The following is a 20,719-nucleotide window of genomic DNA, read 5'->3' on the forward strand; positions in this document are numbered from 1 at the left end:
AATGCCAGTTACAGTTTTGAGTACAAACAAAACAGGAGAAACTGTAAGGGTTCTGATTAATAGATAGGGTTTGGACAGATGTTTCAGGAATTGCTAAATATTTTGCATACTAAAATAAATAAAAACATCACTTTTACCTTCTAAGAGCATAAGAGGAAGCCAATTTCAACACTGAGTAACAGTATGGTAATTCAAATATATAAGTAGATTAATTCAGTGGTTAGAATTAATTGCTGTAACAATTCTTGCATTTTTATACCTACATAGTATTTTCTAAAATAAATCTCAGCTAAATAAATTATAATAACTTTAAATAGAAAAATCTGCTATATTTTGATATTTTCTTTTTTTAATTTTATTTTATTAATTTATTCATATTACATCTCAACTGTTATCCCTTCCCTTGTATCTTCCCATTCCTCCCTCCCTCCCATTTCCCCCTTACTCCCCTCCCCTATGACTGTGACTGAGGGGTACTTCCTCCCCCTGTATATGCTCATAGGGTATCAAGTCTCTTCATGGTAGCCTGTTATCCTTCCTCTGAGTGCCATCAGGTCTCCTAATGTCATTTATGAAATGGCAGTGGAGAACTCAATATTCCAGAACCTGGAGGCTCTACAAAAATTCATTTCTATTCTGTTTTTATTTAACATAGTTCAGGTTTTGCAACACAGGTATGATTTTTTTTAATTTCACTTTATTAGTTGTCTTTCACTATTGATGAAGAAATTCAAACTCATGTGTTCCAGTACCCAATAAATTTATCTTGATCAAATACATGTGTTTAGAATTTCATGATTTAAATCTAGGTAGATGATTTTGAAAAGGAAAGGAGCCAACATCTCCTGTCAAGAACTTATCGCCCTGATGCTATAGTGACTGGAGCTTCTTACATATCATAGTTTTAAAATTGTATGTTCATTAACTGTGTGCTCAGATCTCTTGAGTTGACCTGCACATAATTCTTGAAATTCAGAGAAAAGGATTAAGTTTGTGCTAAAAAAATCTTCCAACTTTGGCATATGGATTTCTGTGTCCCTTACAATTTTGAGAAATAGCCAAAACACCTTCAGCTCACTATCATCATGGTTATTTTTTAAATATATTTTATTAATTTATTCATATTACATCTCAATTGTTATCCCATCCCTTGTATTCTCCCCTTCCTCCCTCCCTCCCATTTTCCCCTTACTTCCCTCCCCTATGACTGTGACTAAAGGGGACCTCCTTCCCCTGAATATGCTCATAGGGTATCAAGTCTCTTCTTTATTGAGAACAACCATCGACTATGTTGAAGAGATATTCGGATAAGTCAGGGTTTGCCAGCAAGAAACACAGGAGAAGCTTTCTATCTGTGAGCTAAGAGTTTCTGAACTTATCTCAGTCCATGCTGCACAACATTCCCAACAATTAGTATTATTTAACAATGTAAGGCAGTCCCCCATGAAGTCATGATTCCAGAGTTTTCAGAGATAAATGACTTTTGTACATCATGGCAGACTGTGTTTACCTGCCTAGTGTATTCACAGGTAGAAGGTTAATAACAAGAAACAGAAACGTTTTTACTCCATCGACAGCTAATTGTAGTTTAGGGATCACAGGAAAGACAAGAGTTTTGTCTTTCAACAGGACAATTTTGTCTCTGCAAAGGATCAAAATCTTCAATTTAATGAACCTTAGGCAAGGCTCCTGGCAATCTCCTTAGGGCATAGGTTTAATATGTAACCTCCTCTGACCCTTTGTAAGTAGGAGAATAACTCCTCCCCATTTTTTTTTTTTTTTTTGTAATTGCTACATGTCTGCCAACTAGATCATAAAGGCAAGCCCTTTGTTACCTACTGTATGACTTTCTCTGGAGTAAGGAAAGATGAATAGCCCAGTGGTGAGTTGCCACAAAATGACTACCATGTTGAGGAAATTGCCACTAGGGAATTTCTGTTCTATTTCCTGTTTTTTATTAAACAACAGACTACTTCTCCCATTAGAGTACGCCTGTGGGTATAGAGTAGTTGGCTACTCTACCTAGCAACCTCGCTACCTATCATGTAGCTCCTCCTACTCCTACACTCATCTTCCTGTTGCTCTCATTTTGTCTTTACTGTGGGCAAGTGGAAGCATGACTCCATGGCAAGGGTCCCTGCAGCATCAGTGGAAGGGTAGTCCTTGTAGCCTTTGGGTAGCTGCAACGCAACCGATAATGGCTACTCTTTACTAGATGTTTCCCATTGTGGAAGTTACCCTGGGTCCTCTCAAGTTCCTTTGTGTGTGCTTCCCCCCCCCCCCCCCGCTGCTGTATCAACTGCTTCCCTCACTTATCCACGTTCTCACTGCTTCATTCTTTCTTCCTTCTCCTTTGCTTATACATATTTCTCCTTCCTTTGATAGACAGATTGTTTTAGATAACGTTTATATTGCTGTCATAATATGTCATGGTAAAAATCAGCTTGGGGAGGAAATTGTTTATTCTGTCCTATAGTTATACAGCACAGTCCAGCATAGGAGGAAGTTGGGGCAGGAAATCCTGAATTCAAAGGTAGGGGATGGAGAAGAAACTAAGGAGGCATGCTTATTCCCATAGAATACTGCACCTACATTCCTACATAAGGCCAGGGGTGGCTCCACCTACAATGGGCTAGCCACATCTATATTAATCTATATCAGTTAAGAAAAATACCCCCTCAGACTTGCATACAAGCCAATGTTATGAAGCCGTTTCTTTTTTCAATTATGATTTCTTCTTCTCAGATAACTCTACCTTGTGTCAAGTTCTCAAAAACAAAATAAAACTGACAAGAAGCATATCACAGGATACGATGTCACAGGCATATTAGCTTTAACACAGTACAGCTTCTGGTAACCACCATCACCAATGTAATGCTAACAACCCAGGACCAGATTCTCTCATCTAAGCCTTTATAGTCAGACCACTTCCTAATTTTAATTCCAGTAGCCCTTCAACTGGCTTTGTGTACACGAATTTTCCTTTTCTAGAATCCCATGGGTATTTTAAAAACACATTTTTATCGACATATAATAATTGTGCAGCCTGTTGAGTTTCACAACGGCATCTTCATATAAGTATAGAATGCACTTCAGCCATGTTCCCCATTTCTATATAAAATGGGTTTTGTGTCTAATTATAAAAATGGTGGGAGTCCTAAGAATTACTTGCCTATGAAAAAATGTTTTGCTCAGAAGTAATTTCTTGATTCAAAATTATTTATCCACAGACCATGCTCTTTGACACTTCCAGACATATTCCTCATTGCTTTGCAAGAATGAGTCTTAACTTTTGCCTTTGCCATTGGTACTCAAGGCTGCCCTCTACATGGGTACGTTGTCTTTGGATAAAAATATGACAAAAATGTATGTTATTTGCTCAATATTTTTCATTGTCTGTTTCTTTAACCACTTTATAAATAGATTGGTTGTCCTACACATTTTTAAAAATTATTGCTGTTGTGTGTCTGTGTTCCTGTGTGTATATTGTATGTGGGGAGAGCACATTGTCAAACGTGAAGACAATTTTGTAGAGTTGGTTTTTCCTTTCCACCTTCATGCAGTTCCTGGAGTCCAGACTCAGGGTATCAGGCTTGTGTTCAAGGAGTCTTTACCTGCTGCTCTATCTCGTTGGCTCGGCTTCTCTATTGATCTACCCTTTATGTCTTTATTTCTAGGATTTTAGTAAAAGTTTACCTTTTTCATTGAAAACATTCTTTAAAATATGATTAAGCCTATACATGTCTCATTTGTTACAAAATGCAAAGTAGGTTGAATTGAGAAATCAAAAGCTGGTTATTGGCTGGCAGAATGGCTCAGCAGATAAAGGGGCTTGCCGCCTACCCTGACAGAGGGAGTTTGATCCATGGGACCCACATGACTGAAGCAGAGGTCTGACTCTAGAACGTTGTTCTTCGATTCTACACATGCTTTGTAGTACACACATGCGCACATGCACACAAAGATAATAACAACCAAAGGTTGACTATCGCATTACTTTCCTTTGTCTTAATAACTGTCCAATTCTGTTTGTGGGTGCATATTTTGGTTTTATTTTTGAGAATAAGTCTCACTCTGTAGTTCAGGCTGCTTTGAGCTAAAAATAAATGCCCTGCCTTAGTCAGTGCTGAGACTGTAGGAGCAGGTCACCATGTGTGGTTGGTAGAGGTACATCTGGGCAGTGGGTTGAAGTACACTGTTCTCAGAGCCCTGAAATTGACTCTTTTTCTTTAAGCTTAATAAGTTCAGACCCACAGCTTCTGACAGCAGCTGTTATCAGAGTTCTTATAACTTTTTCTTGCAAAACCTTCCTGGTTTCTGTTGTCTTCTGTTCTCAGGGAGGCTGTGTGTTCAAATCCACTCGGTAGACCATGATTGGTTCAAAAATAGTCATGATTTAACATGTAAAAAGTAGCTATGTAACCAGTTAACATTGCAAGGCTCAGTACAGGGCATCTAGTCAATGAGTGAATCTTGAATGAATAATGAATAATTTTCATGTCCTAAATTTTGTAATAGACATAATTAGAGGGTGATTTTATATTTTATATAAAATTCTAACCTAAATGGGTGGATTTTGCTTCTGTTATCAAAATCTGATGCAAGCCTAGATCTAATTCACATTGCAGAAGTAGAGTACTTGTCAACCTTTCAGCTGATCTGTGCATGTCTTGTCTGCTGGGCATGGAATCTGGGGCAGATTACAGTCTGACGCTGTAGACATCTTACTTCTATTTCAGTGTACTTTTACAAAAAAAAAACAACCAATGATATAAAGAAGGCTGAGTTCAGAAAGACACGTAGATAAACACCAGCAATCACATACTAAATGTCAACAGAGCAGCCCTTTCCCAGAACTTTCTCAGGACAGACCACTTTAAACACAATTGCCTGGCATATGCTGTAGATTATATCAGGGAAACATAACAGCAAGGCAGAAGCCATTTCCAGATTCAAGGTACACTTATCAGATTGAGTTCTGTAGCTCTGTATTTTATATCCAACAAGAATAAACATTTCTTATCAATTGAATATACATGTCTGTCACAGGGGGCATGAATTCACATCCAAAAACAATCCAGGGAACAAAGTGCACTTGAGGTCAAAGGTCCTCTGCCTTTTTTCTTAGAGTCTCCCTCACAAGTCCTCAATGCATTGTCCACCATGGGTCATTCTTTTGTCTATTTTCCACAAGTACTATGCTCGCTGTAAAGAGTTCTCTACTGGAAGGGCGAGATAACAATAGTCCTGCGATAGATGGATTAACAGCCATATTGCAAGGAGAACATCAGACTGGGGAAACAATGTGAGTTTTCAACTCGGGATAAGTAGCACTACAGGCTGGCTCTATTGGTTTTATGTTGTTTTTGAAAAAAATACAGGAAAAAAAAAACAAACAAACCTAAAAACCTCCTTGTTTTGTGACACCTGTAAAACTTGAGGCTTCTTGTGTAATCTGACTAAAATTCTCATAGTTACAATATTGTTCTTCCTCTACATCCAGAGCACTCTAATTATACTACTAACAGATGTATTTACTCAATTATTCTCTCAGCATTTCTTACACTGACTTGCTGCTCCAAAGTAGGGATCTATTTACTACAGTGCTCCCAAGCCTTCCTCCCAGTTCCATTACAGAACAGAGAAAAATATAGAAAGTTACTAACACACTCGCCCTGCATCTTCTTCTTCAGCTCACAGTTAACTTAGCTCTTTGACACAGAACTAAATTACGTGTGGTTGTTGCTTGTTTTCTTCAGTCCATTACATTTGGTTTTACAAGCAATAGAAATCTTTCCTATCAGTCATGAATTTTGGGTATGCATCTTCGTCACTTACCTCTTCCAGTGTCATCCATACTCTTCCTGGGGTTTATAAGATCTGTGAAAATGCTGTTTAATCACAACCATATGCCAGAAGAATATAACACAGCTACACAGCTATTTTCTGTTTGTTGTCTAGATATCAGCACATTTCTCCATGCTATAGGTTTGGTGGACTGTGTATATTGCAAGGGGAATGAGGAAAGGTTAACCAAGCATTTGCACAAGAAGCTCACTTCAGTCTGGATCAGTACATTTATTACAAACAACATTTAGAACATTAGTTCCATAAATATTTCAAGTGCTGCATTTAAAATATATTTTCAATTTATTTAGAGCTCTACTGGTGATCTCATTTTCTCACGTTGCTTTAACAAGATAGTCTATGCTGTATCTAAGAAATATGAAAATTATACTTGTCAAAGATTTAGACCCTGGAAATTCCCAAGATGAGCTGACTTGATAGCAGCTGAAGGCCTCTTTTTATACATGGCTCTTCATTTTTGTGTCTTGATGGGGGAACAAGGGTAATCCCTCAGTGATCTTTTGTAATAGCTTTGACCTCACCCACAAGGATATGACCTCCTAAATGCCTCATTAACTGACACTGTCAACGATGCTTGAGAATGTCACACACTAACATTAGGGGGACATAAAATTCTGATAGTATTAACAGCAGTTGCTCTAAAATCAATCAAGAAAATCTTTCATAATTGAGTTATCTGAATGGGAAGTCAAACTATTGATGTTATATCAGATTTTTGTCTGAATCACTGGTTTGTAAGGAAATAAATGTGTCATAGATTTGTTGACTTCAAAGTCTTATGTTTTCCTGGCCTACACTATAAAAATAAATTTTCCAAAATTTATGTCAGTTTATCCATAACATAAAAGAATAACTTAGGTGTGGTGAATTGAATAATGTCCTTTCAAGATGTCCTGTACCTATGAATGTCACCTTGGTAACAAGGTGAACACATATGATCTAGTTCTGGATAATAGGATGGACGTGGTACAATCAAGTGTTCTCCTACAAGGGAAAAAAACAAACAACATGGGTCAGAGTAAAAAATGTCAATGTGAAGAAACAAGCAGAAATAAATTTGAGATGTTTTTTTTTCTGTTGCAGTGAAAAAACACCATAGGCAAAAACAATTTGCAGAAGGGAAAGGGGGCTTGTTATAACTCACAACTCAAAGGTCACAGTCCTTAACTGAAGGAATCAGAGAAGGAACTCAAGTAGGAGCAGAGGCAGGAATGATGGTGGAATGCTGCTTACTCGCTTGTCCCCATGGTTTGCTCAGTGTGCTTTTCTTATCTTAGATCATTAAGGACTATCTGCCCAGGGTTGTCCCCACCTGTAATAAGCTAGATGTTCCCACAGCAATAATTAATCAACAAAGTGCCAACTGACTTTCCCACAGACAATCTGATAGAGACTACTCCTCAGCTGGTATTCCTTCTTATCAAATAACTGTAGTCATCTAGGGTCGGTTTGACACAAAACAAAAGCAAAACATAACCACCACAAAACAAGTCAACAACAACAACAATAAAACCTACGCTAATGGTTTTAAAGATGGAGGAAAGGACCATGGACCAAGTAATACTATGAATGCAGTTCTGAAAATGGGCAAGCAAATTCCCTGAAAAAAATCCAAAGGGATGAGGGGGAAGCCTGCTGACACCACAGGCTTATATCTGAAAACCTTATCTCAGATGACTCACTTCCATCACTGTTTTATAATATTCTCGTGTTATTTTAAGACACTTACTTCATGACAATTTATTAAATAGCAGCAGAAAATTATTTTACTAGGTGAAACGTTTTCTTATTGTAGTAGAATGCTTCAGTCCCAAGAACAATTGGATGCTCATGACAAAAAGCCTGTGTGGTAGGTAGGGCTGGATCTTAAGCTTAAATCAATATCCGTTCTCCTGAGGAAGCACCGCACTGATTTCCATGGTGGCTGTCCAAGTGTGTACTGCCACCAGGAAAGGATCAGTGTTCTTATTCCACATCTTTGCCACCAGGAACTGTCACTTGTTGTATTGACCTTGGCCATTTTGATTTGTGCTTCATGCCACCCCTCCCAACTTTCTTAGTGTAAATGCCCTATTTATAGAGAAATATTCAGGAGATAGTCATCCATTTTAGAGAGTAAAAGGTTCTGAAGGATTATTTCCTATCTTAGAAAATATATTCTTGGTCATACAAAATATTTTAAATAATTTGATTGACTAAGTTTGAGTATGCTTTCCATAATTCAAACAGATACTGTCCATTGCTTTTGTGAATAGTTTATACTCGCTGTTATTTCAGAGAGAAAAGCTTAGATGGAAATCAGCAGTGTCCATTTTTTTTTTTTTTTTGCCAGAAAAAAGTTTGAATCCTCTACTATTTTGTTACATTTAAGTCCAATAAAAAATGAATTTATATACATAAAGGCGATCTTTAAAACAATAAATTCTCAAAGTTTTCCTGGGGGAGTTCCCAAAATGGGTTATAAATAACTCTTAAATCATAACTGTCATATAATTCAAGACCAAATGTGAAATGCCAGCACTGAGCCGCAAAAATAAACCCCACCTGCATAAAGAAACAGACAGATCTTAAAGGCAAATGCTCTTAGCATTGATCGTTCCAAGATAGTTCTGGGGGTAATATTTCAAAATGTAATTTGACAATGGTTTCATAACATTAAAAAGTTAACTGTGTTTTCCCCTGAAAGATAAGATATACTTACTTAATATACTTACTTCTGCATTTAAAAGATGCATTTTAAAGGGTAAATACCTTTAAATTTTTATTACATCTATTTATGTTGTGTTGTGATGGGAGCAGAGAGTGCACACATACCACAGCAGGCATGTGGAGGTCAGGGTACAATATCATAAAGTAGGTTTATTCATCCTACCATGGTGCTTTTGGGGAGAATTGATCCCAGCTTACCCCTGAGCCATCCTGCTAGCCATACACGTTTTTATGCTGTTATTGTCACATAAAGTTTGAAACATCCTGTGAAATTCCATTATTTCCTTAAACCTGTTTTAGATCATAAATAAGACAAAAAAAATCTTTATTCTCCTGAAGGAAATTGAAACATTAGATATATTGTGGGTGTGTGTGTTTATTTGTTTCTCAGTTTTGTTTTGTTTTACTACTCAGAACCTAAATCACTGCAGAATGTTACATCTTATTTGTTACGCTAGTTTTGTGAAGCAAACACAAATGACATATTGAGAAACGAAAAGGCTCTTTGTGTGAACAGATAGGATGTCTTCGGCCTTTAGGGATATTTGTAACAGGATTTGTTGGTGTGATGAGCCCACATGATGAGGTTTTAAACTGACAAAACAAGCACATTACCTGGCATTCTCACTGCTTCTCCTCAGTGTGCTCTTCATGGCTTTAACTCTGAAAAGACGCTGGACTTTTGTGATAAATCAGATCCAGGTATTGTTCAGCACCTTTTAAGACAAAAATCAAATAGTCTAAATCATTTCCCAGATCTCAGACTCAAAAAAGAACATTTCCAGATAACATTTTCTCTCATTTCCTTTTGCAAATATTTTTTAAATCTATGCATTTTTTTCTGTAAATATCAGCGAATATTCTGTAGTCTAATCAAAAGGAAATTCATGCTAAAATTGTCATGAGTTGTTCCAATTCTCTGTTGTAATTCACATTAGTTATTATTGTCTTCTCAATATCTTCTTGGGCCTACTTCATAATAATAGACTCCTCCTATGCTGAACACTGGCTCAGGCCACCACTACTGCTTGAAAACCCTGCCACCATTCCCAGATAGAGTGGATATCTAAGATTGAGGGTATGACCAGAAAGTCATTCCACCCTGGGCATTTTTCATCTTTCTCTCTCTCTCTTTCTCCCTCCCTCTCTCTCTTCCTTCTTTCTTTCTTTCCTTTCCTTTTTCTTCTCTCTCTCTCTCTCTCTCTCTCTCTCTTTTTTTTTTTTTTGGTTTTGCCAAACAGGGTTTCTCTCTTTAGCCTTGACTCTCTGGGACTTGCTTTTTAGACCAGGCTGGCCGTGAGGTCACAGCGATACGCCTGCCTCTGCTTCCCTGAGTGCCGGGATTACAGGTGTGCACCACCACATCTGGCTTTTCATAGCACATCATGTAGCACAGGTTTCTAAGTTATTTGTGGGGAAAATCGTTGCAATTTTAATTAGCTCTAACCACACCCCCTGCTCATTGAGAAATAAGGCCTATGGAAATGAATGAAAATGTCAGAGGAAACAGAGAGGAGATGCAGGAAATTCTACTTATGTAAAGTGCACTTGAACCGCATTTGGAGAATTGTGATGAGCTACATCCAGGAAGTGAAATCAGATTCTACAAGAAAATGTGCACATTAATTTAACTTTTCGTGGTCTGTATTTGCAAAACAGTGACCACCTTTCCTTTGAAGAGGGACAAATACCCAGAACATTTGTAATTTCTTATGAGAAAAAGAGATGTATATGTATCTCTGTATGCAAAGGAGTGTCATGTAGTGTGTCCTAGGCAGAAACGCAGAAGTATCCATTTTAGATCCTCACTATGCCCCAATTTTTGTTCCTCGGACATTTACACCTTGAATCTAAAATTAAAGGAAAATATTTGAACCATCATACGTCAGTCAAACAGTTTCAAATACTTAGGTGAAATGACTAGCTTAGGGCTACAATTCCAGCAAACCTGGAATATGTGAAGAAACTTTGAGAACAGGCAGTCTTAAGGCAAGTATTTTTTAAAGTATATTACATAAAGCCACAGATGTGCCACATGTATGGCCTGCAGGTACAATATGGAAGTGCCCTCTTGAAAGGTTCTGGGACACAGAAACATCACTTGACCCACTGTGTTTTCTATTCATAAGACCTTGCATCTTACCATCTCACTAAATTGATTTTTCTATCGTTGATGTTCTCAGTACCAAAAAACACAGTACAACAACAAAACATGTTTCAGTTTGTTCATTTTCATATTCTTAAGCATACTCGGTATAATAATTTCATTATTTCAGTGTCCTAACATTGTGGAGCCTTTTTTTTTTTTTTTTTTTTTGCTATTTCTAACACAAACAGGAAATTCAAGTTGCTGGCACTTGAGAGTTCTGGGGGATATATTTATTATAAGATTGTGAATTATAATGACTATTGCTAAAACTGTTAAAGAGGAAAAACAATAAACAAAGGTACATTAATGAGAGAATTTTCAAAAGTTTGCGAATCAAGTGGATTCCTTGACTGTTGCAGGATGTTTGATACCATTAAGAACCCTGAGATTGTGAACTGTAAAAACCTGTTTCTTGTTTTCCATGGTTCAGTCCTAACACACACCTTTAATATAAGAACTTTCTGTATATTGTAATAGGTGATTATGGTGTGGCTCAGCCCTAGCATAGATCTTTAATCAAGAGCTTTCTGTACAAATCAAGAGCTTTCTGTACACAGGTTTTAATAAAGGTAACTGTAGGTCAAGTGGTAGAGCAAGAAAGCAGCTGGCAGGAATTAAGTGGATAGGAGGCACTTTGAGAGAAGTGTATTTAAGACAGAGTAAATTTTGTGTCCAGCCACTTTGCTGAAAGCATTTATTAGTTGTAGGAGTTCCTTCTTAGAATTTTTAGGGTCATTTCTGTATACTATCATATCAGCCTCAAATAGTGGTACTTTGACTTGTTCCTTTCCAGTTTGTTTTCTCTAGTTGTCATATTGTTCTAGCTAGGACTCCAAGTACTATATTGAAGAGATACTTAGAGAATGGACAGCCTGTCTTGTCCTTGATTTCAGTGAAATTGATTTAAGTTTTGCTCTATTTAGTTTGACGTTGCTATAGGCTTGCTGTATATTGCCTTTGCTATGCTTAGGTATGTGTCTTATATCCCTGATGTCTCCAAGACTTTTAACATGAATAGGTGTTGGATTTTGTCAAATGCTTTTTTGGGGGGGGGGATCTAAGGAGATGGTCATGTGGTTGTTCTTTTTTCTGTCTCTCAGTTTGTTTTTATAATGGATTTGAACACTGCCCCTCTCTGTATGCACAGAGAGGAAAAGGATGCAGGCTCTCCTGATGAGACCTGATAAGCTGAGGTCAGATGGTAGGGATGGAGGGGTCCCCCCCGTCAGAGGTCTAGGGGGCCATAGGGCAGAAGAGAGAGGATGGGAATGGAAAGATGAGAAGAGCAAAGCAAGAGGATAACAATTGGGATGTAACTTGAATAAATTATAATAAAAAGTTTAAAAGACAGAGTTGTGAAGAAAAATGAGCATTTTGTTCTTCGGCTCTCAGCTTTTGGCTTGCTCCAGCTGTGCTGTTGGGTGTGTTAGCAGGCCTTTTTCTCCTAAGCTATCAGCTGAACTAGCAAGATTTTGATTTTGGGCTTTGGGCTTTTGGCTTTTTTCCTTAGGGCTGTGAGGTGAGTAGGAAGGTTAGCTGGGTGCTTTCTCTGCCTTTCCGAGCTAGCAGCTTTTCAATCTAGCATCTGGCTTCAGAGTCTTCATTGAGAAAATGGAAAATTTGGGATTTTTCTTTTATTATAACAACACTTGACAGCATTTAAAGTAACTTCACACTCCTGAAGTCACCAGACAGTCAGAAGTAGACCAAGCACGGATGGTGTCATGAGAGCAAGTTACTCATGGAAAGTTGGCATCCATATGAGGAAGAAATAGACATTTAATTTCACTTCATATGAATAATTGTACTTAATGAAATGTATATTTTATTCATTGGTTTATAATACATATGTAAAACCTTTTTATATTTAAAATGTGTAATTAGAAAAGTTTAGACACATGTCTACCTGAGCAAAATTCTTTAATTCCTACATTGATAAGTACTTATCTATTAATAGGATCATTTTGTCACTGAACATTGATAATAAACTAATCATTCTCCTACTTCTAATAAATATAATAGAGGTTTATAACAGCAAGAAAAAAAGAGAAACAACATAAGATTATTTATTGGAGCATTTTTGATGGTTAGTTTTAATTGTCAACTTATTACAACTTAGAATCACTTTGGAAGAGAGTCTTAATGTGTAGAGAGTTTGTTTGTTTGTTTATTGTTGTTGTTGGTTTTTTGTTTTGTTTGTTTGTTTGTTTGTTTTTGCCATTCCAGACTCGCTTTGTAGACTAGGCTGGCCTGGCTTTGAACTCACAGTGATCCACCTGCCTCTGCTTCCTGAGTGCAGCGATTAAAGGCATGCGCCACTGGGGAGTTATCTTAAGTAAATTAATGAGGGAAAATCGAGCCCACCATGGGAGGCATCATTCTCTAGACATGGTTCATTAAAGTGGAAAAAAAAATCAAGTTGAGCAAAAGCAATTAAGCAGGCAGCATGCAAGGATTGATTTCCGTCTGTTCCTGATGGTAAGATGTAATGTGAGAAGACATCTCAAGCTCCCACTATTCTGATTTCCCTCTAGTAATAACTTGCAAGAGGGAGCTGTGACCTAAAATAATCCCATCTCCTGTAATTTGCTTTTTGTTAAGATATTTTATCACAGCAGCAAAAATAAAACCAGAACAAAATGTTATGCTAGTCGCCAAGAATAGATTGCTAGAGACTAGTGTGAGAAGACTGGGTTAGACAGACAGGCACTATAATATCGAATTGATATGGAAAAGAAAGACATCATCTATTCCTAATCATCAGAGGCAAGCTTCTTACTTCCCTATGACTGATAAAGGGAAAACAGTCACATCTAGCTCACCAACAGTAATCCTGTTATGCAACAGCACACCAGAAGTACTTGCTCATAATTAGGTATTATATATGTCCTGTTAATAAGCATCCCTCAAGGCTCAGTGAACTCTGTAGTCTCTGGTGAGCACCATTCCATTCTCAGCTTTTTCAGCTGTAAAAAAACAAAAACAAAAACAAAAAAACAAAAAAACAACGCATATTTTTGTTGCTTTCTTATGTCAGGATCTGACTCTTTAGAATTGTCATGTCATAGACACAGTTTGTTTCACATTTTTCTGGTTCCAAGTCTATTTATCCATATCATCATAGCTGGCAATTTCAAGTTAAGCTGGTCCTTGCAGAATATCTACTTAAATTCTCAGAAGCTGTGTTATCTGCCGTATAACAAGTTTATTTAGGTTGATTGAATGGTATCTGTAATGGCTAAACATTTTCAAAAGTGTGTAAGTAAGGACTAGAGGGATAACTCGTTGGTTAGCAGTATCATCTGACCTTACAGAAGACCTGGGTTCGATTCCTGGCACCCACATGAAAGATTACAACTGTATATAACACTATTTCCTAAACATGCACAACCTATTCTGGCCTTTGTGGGCACCAGGCATGCGAATTGTGCTCAGAGATATATGCAGCCAAGTCATCATACACAAAATAGTTTAAGTTTATGAACAAAACATGTAATAAATATAAATAACAACAGAATCTACATGTTGTGCAATGCCTTTATATCACTGAATTTGTCTTTCTAAAATGGAATCAAAATTTTTATGGCCTTCCACCTTAAATGGAATTTCCAGCTGAAATATAGAACGAGGAATCTTTCTCATATTTGTTGTCAAATTTCAATGGATAAGAGGATGTGTATGACATAATAAATGGTAACCTTTGTTGAAAGTACGAAAGAAAAGGATACAGAAGATTCTAGGCTTATTTCCCATTGTAGTAAAATTACAATACAGGTGAGAATTAATTCTTAAAGTGCATGCCTCCTGGCGGGACTCTCAGGTGGAGTCTCCAGAACAGTCTTTTAAAGCTAGAGGACCCCATCTAGAGATAAAGTCAGTGATCTGTTACTTAGAAGACACATTGATTTAGGTCAACGGTTCTCAACCTTCCTAACACTGTGACTGTTTAAGACAGTTCCTCATGTTGTGGCGACCCACAACAATAAAATCATTCCATTGCTACCTCATAACTATATTTTCGTTACTGTTTTGAACCATAATGCAAACATCTGATGTGACCCGGCAGGGTTGTAAGCCACAGGCTAAGAAGATGAGGCTTGCTACCAAAACTTTTTTTCAAAATCAGTTAGCTTAGACTAGTTTAGAGGAAGTAACAATAGAAACTTGCGAGCTCTTCAACTGCAGGCCATAGTGAAGTAAAAAAATAGATATTTAGGGTAAAGATTTATCGTTTACATCTTGAAAAAGAAGTAAAGGTTATGCATGTGATTAAATGTCAAAAGGAGAAACTGAATAAGAAACAAAGATTATGCAATCAGCATCACAGTATGCATCATAGGGATTGCAGAGAAGGGGAAACACGCTAGAAATGTTATATCTTATGCAGAGGAAAATCAATAAGCAATGGTAGAGAGATAAATTTATGCCACTGAATAAATTACAGTCATAAACAACCACAAAAGCTTCAAAAGTATATACACTATTAAGTTATCAAAATTAAGCATATACAATAAAAAACTCAGATATTACAGAGAAAGAAGACAAGAAAGAGATGAGTGCTCAAAAAGAAACACAGCATTAAGATGGAAAGAATAAAACCAAGCATTACTTTCATCACAAAAATATAAATTATATTTATTTTTCTATTAAAAGAAAAAGAAATTGTCTCAAGTTTAAACTCAGTGAAACCCAATTGCATACCATAATGATGAAATATGGGATTTTGAGTGATGGAAAAGTGAAAATAAGCAGATAAACAAAAGTAGAAGAAAACTGAAAAGTTACAATTCTGAGGCAAGATATAATATAATATAATATAGTGTATAATATTGGCGTACAAATTAGAATAAAAAATAAGAAGTGCATTACAAAAAAATGTGACTTGCAATTTTTGTAGCCAGTTTCTACACACAGTTAACATAAAAATAAACATTCATTGCTATGGGATGCCTTACTCAAGATGGGAAAGAAATATATAAAAACTTAAGTGCTTGTACTAACCTAATTTGAAATTTTTGAGCTACATTGTAATTTGCAAGGAGCCACAAAATAGTCAGTATTTGGTCAACTACTAAGAAAATTAAAAACTGTAAGAGTAGGAACAATATTCTTTGTTAACAAAGTAACAGAACAAATAAGTTTTAAAGGAGCCAGAAATACAGGACCCACATATTCCTCTGGTCATTGTTACCTTTAATTAGAAATGTTTTACCATATAATCTCTTTAATATTTAAAAAACATGGTAAAATGTAGTGAATGTTCACATTGTACTTCTTCTAATATTACCATATATTTCAAAGGGAATATTCTTATCTGTGTCCCTTTCTCTTCATAATTATTTTCAAAAGTATATATTACATATGTGATTTATGAATGATGAACTTGGAAGGTGGAAACAACATTGAGATTTGTTTCCTCCAAATATTTTACCAAATACAGGTAACACCTGTGACATAGTTGGTAAGTTCTGAAATCATGTTATGATGTATAAAGTAAGTTCTAGTCTGAGTAGAAGGCATACAAACCAAATGGAGTACAGAAAACACTTGCTACTTGGGTGGAATTTACCGGTAAACGCTTGGAATGGCCCTGCTGTTTGAGGTCGCAGTCCTCTGGGTCTGGATAGCCACTCTGAGCTCAAAACTGGGTGTCGCGGACTCCTCTCCCCAGCATGTCCTCTGGCTGTCTGCCTGACTCCATCTGGAGGGTGTCTTTAGACATAGATGCCCCTAACCACACTTGATATATGGCCCTTGACACAGCTCCCTGTTAGCTCTCCCCTCTCTGCACCTATAGGAAAATTAGGTACTGTGCTCCCGTTCATATGATAGGAGCGTGCCTGCTTCCAAGCAATTATGAATGCCTATCATTGAATCCCCTCACCCACTCCCCAAGGGGTATACAGCCTTTGTTCTCCCTGATTAAAATTGATGTCCTGAAGTAGCTCCCTGAGTGTTCGATCCCCGTCGTGCTTGTGGCCTTCTAAGGTCCAGCGTCTTGGCTCCTGCCTAGGTGGGCTGGTGGCTGTCAGCCCCCCAGGGAAGAGGAGAACCACAGGGAACATTTTGCTTATTAACTTAAAATAAATATCTCACTTGCAACCAAAAGAACATGTATAAAAGTTCCTTACATTTGCTCCCCAGGAAAAAATAAACTTCACTGAACTGCTATGATTTTCATTGGCTTTGGACCCATCTGAGTAACTTCAGGTAGCATCCCAAGCCTGTTGTGAGGCCACCCGTCTGCACTCCTACTATTTCTCACTTCTTGTCAGTCCCATTATATTCCGTATTCAATGAGAATTCACAGCTCTCACTTCTCACAGTTCACTGATAACAATACCTGCCTAGCTTTTTTTTTCCCCTGATGTTTCCTTCAACATACAATAAATGACCGTACCTTTACTCTCAAACCTTTTAATTCTTAAACTTCATATACAGACTATAATGAAAAATGTCATATGTGAAATGTCAACGTCTGATACTTAAGCCAGTTTGCTCCTAGGAATCCTTGTGTCCTCCTCCAAAGTGTTGCATTTAGAGGCACTCAGGCCTGCCTGGCATTCATACAGATTTTGGGCACCCGGACTATGGTACTCACACTTACACATTACATGGCAAGTTCTTGAGCAACTAGGCCATCTCCCTAACCATCGTGATTGGTTTGTAACAATAGTTTCCATTTACTAATATAAAGTAATTCAGTATAAAAAATACAAATAAAAATAATGATTTATTCAAATAAAACATAATGAATTCTAAAAACATTTGCCATAATTGGCTTAAGAACTGTATGATGATAAGTTATGTTACTAATTTATTCATTCTGATGCTCACGTTATTAGATAAGGTTGCTAAACTAAATTTAGAATAAACTTGGAATAAACAGTATACTTTTGGTCTTCCATTTGCATGCCATAGCCTCCGTAGTATTCCCATGAAAATTATATTCTTTCTTATTCATTACCAATTAGTAATGCGTTGTATGGAATTTACATGAGATTTAATTTTCTAGTGTAGCTTGGTTTAAATAAATGTAGTTTAAAATGTGTGTGTGTGTGGTCAATTATGTAAATATATTATAATCTAAAAACAGAAGAAAATAAAAATTAAAAATTAAGAATGAATTTAGAGACTGGACCACAAATGCAATCACTGACTTGCTTAATTGTTTTCTTCAACTATTTTGGGCCACTTTTAAGGTAATATCGCCTCAATTCAGCCTGAAGAAACCTTAAGAGAACGACGCCTCATTCCCTCTTAAAGGGGGTTGGGTAGGTTTCTGTTTGCTCTTTTGATCTACAAATGCTTATTTTCATTGGGAGGTGGTTATAAGTTATAATAGGTCTTATTTAGAGAGAAAACTAGTGAGAACTAAAGGATGTCTCTTTTATTCCTTTATGTTTCATCTGTAGGTAAGGAGATAGGAGCTGAAAAGAAAGAAAGGGGGATATAGAAATATAGAGGGAGGATAGAACAAAAAGTAGATGACTGCACCTACTCCTTAGTTCAAGGCCTTAATTGTTACTCACAACGAAAGTTATGTCTAAGTCGTTGCGATAGAATTTGTATATTGATGCAAAACCTGGTCATGTCAAATACTAGCCAGATTTTAGCACAAGAGTATGCATCCTAAGTCTAACAGATAGATATGACTCTACAGATATATGAGGCAAAATACTTAAACAAGATCTTCAAAAGCCTCAGAGACCCGCAGAATAAGGCATTTAAAGATTTTTATTATTCTAAAGTTTCTTTGACAAGACAATTAAACTCCTGACAAAACCCAGGCAAACTCAAAGAAGATGAGGAGCATCAAAGAACCTTCTTATGGAGTTGGCTTCAAATGTGGAAAGCCGCTGGGAAAAATTCCTAGTTCCTACCACAAACAGAATTCTGCCTAAAACTGGGCAGCTTAGATGCAGGCAGAGTACTGCACTGCACTCTGCCAAGTCAGGGTAAGCAAGTCCTCAATAGTTCCTGCTTTGCAAATAACTCTGACAGAGATATTGGGCCAGAAGTCAGAAGAAGAGGCTCCATTGTTATATAAAGTGTTGGGTGACTGTTCAGGTAGTAAACTGTCTCAGTCATGTTTTCATTTTGGAAGATGCTAACCTGCACTACCGATTCAATCAGGCATTTAAGTCTTATTCCTTCTCAAGTCTATGAGGGGCATTGAAGACCAGATAGTTTATTTTTACAATCAAGTTTAGTTGGTTAGGGGTAAGATCTTTTTAGATCAAGATAAAGAAGTTAAGCTAATAGAGATGATATATGATTGATATTGAATTTCACTCAGAAATTAGACCCAACAAGACAGGAAAGATGCTCATTTCAAGTGTGACAAACACAAATAGCCAAATCACTATGAATGTAACATTTATATAACTCATGATTGTCACATGGTTCTTCCTGCTGTATGTAGTTTGTTTTATGCATAAAATAAAAAATTAATGAATTAAAGGGGAAAAAGAATGAATATAGGTACATTCTAAATAATATCTGTTTATCATATAGTACATTTTAAATATTTAAGGTGCTTTGGATTTCTAAATTAGTCATTTTTGTACAAGGTCTGGAAAATTTGTCTTTGCAAAATCAGCAAATTCTTGATTCTTAATGACACACCATGAAGATAATAATGCTCAGAGCTTGTGGTTCTTGTAATGATCTAAAGTAATAGTGTAAATAAGTATCTCTGTTTTTAGTGTTCACTTTATTTTGAAAGATAAAATGATCTAAAGATTAATTATTGTCTTAAATGTGAATGGTATTAGTTACTTTTCTGTTGCTCCGATACAATGAACTGACCAAAAGTGACTTCATGAAAGAGGGCTTTCTTTTGGTTTATGGTTCCAGGATACCTTCACACATCTTTTCCTGGTTAGTATTCAGTGTCTCAAATCAAAACATGCCCACAAGAGGCACTGAAAGAGTAACTATTGACAATGTATCAAGTTTGTGTAACATTGATGGCAATTAAAAGCTCTGATGGAATATATGAATATTTAAGAAGTTTAAACTTTTGACAGTGAAAAAAAACAAAATAAATCAGGCAAAAGAGTCAGAGAGAGCCCTCTCTGCTGTTAGGAGCCCCACAAGAAGACCAAGCTGCACACCTGTAACATATATGCAAGAAGAAGGGCCTAGGTCAACCCATGCAGGCTCCCTGGTTGTCAGTTCAGACTCTGTGGGTTTTCTTGTAGTTTCCTTGATACCTTTCTCTCCCTCTTCTGTGGGGTGCTCAACCTAATGTTTGGCTGTGGGTCTCTTATCTGTTTCCATCAGTTGCTGGATGAAGCCTCTCTGATGACAATTGGGATAGGCCCCAATCTATGATTATAGCAAAATATTATTAGGAATCATTTCACTGTCTTTTTTTTTTCCAGTCGTGTTTTGTTCTAGTCTAGGATTCTGAGCTATCCAGCCTCTGAGTCCTGACACTCCAGGCAGTGTCAGAGGTAGGCTCCCTCCCTGGACCAGTCATCGATTGGCCAATCCCACAATTTCTGTGCCAACTTTACCCCAGCACATCTTGTAGTAAGACAAATTGTAGGTCAAAGTTTTGTGGCTTGGTTGCTGTCCCGGTCCACAACTGTCTCATTACAGGGAAGGTGGGTTCAGGCTCTATATTCTCCATTGCTAGGAATCTTAGCTAGGGTCACAATTATAAATTATTGGGAGTTTCCATTGCAATAGGCTTCTAGCTCATCCATAGATTCCACCCTCCTCCCAAAATTCCAGCTTTCTTTCCATCTATCCTATCCACACCTGATCCCTCCTGTTCCCATAACCATCTGCCAGTCCACCTGCAAATTCTATTTTACAAACACACACACACACACATACACACACACACACAAACACACACACATACACGTGTGTGTTACACATTCATAGTGTTTTGGATATTTTTCTTTGGCAGCCTTGAAGAAAATACCTTTCCTATCTTGGTGAATCTAAAATTCTGAATGTAAATCAATATCTATCAAA

This window comes from Acomys russatus, chromosome 11 (genome assembly GCF_903995435.1).
Source record: "Acomys russatus chromosome 11, mAcoRus1.1, whole genome shotgun sequence".
Lineage (NCBI taxonomy): Eukaryota > Metazoa > Chordata > Mammalia > Rodentia > Muridae > Acomys > Acomys russatus.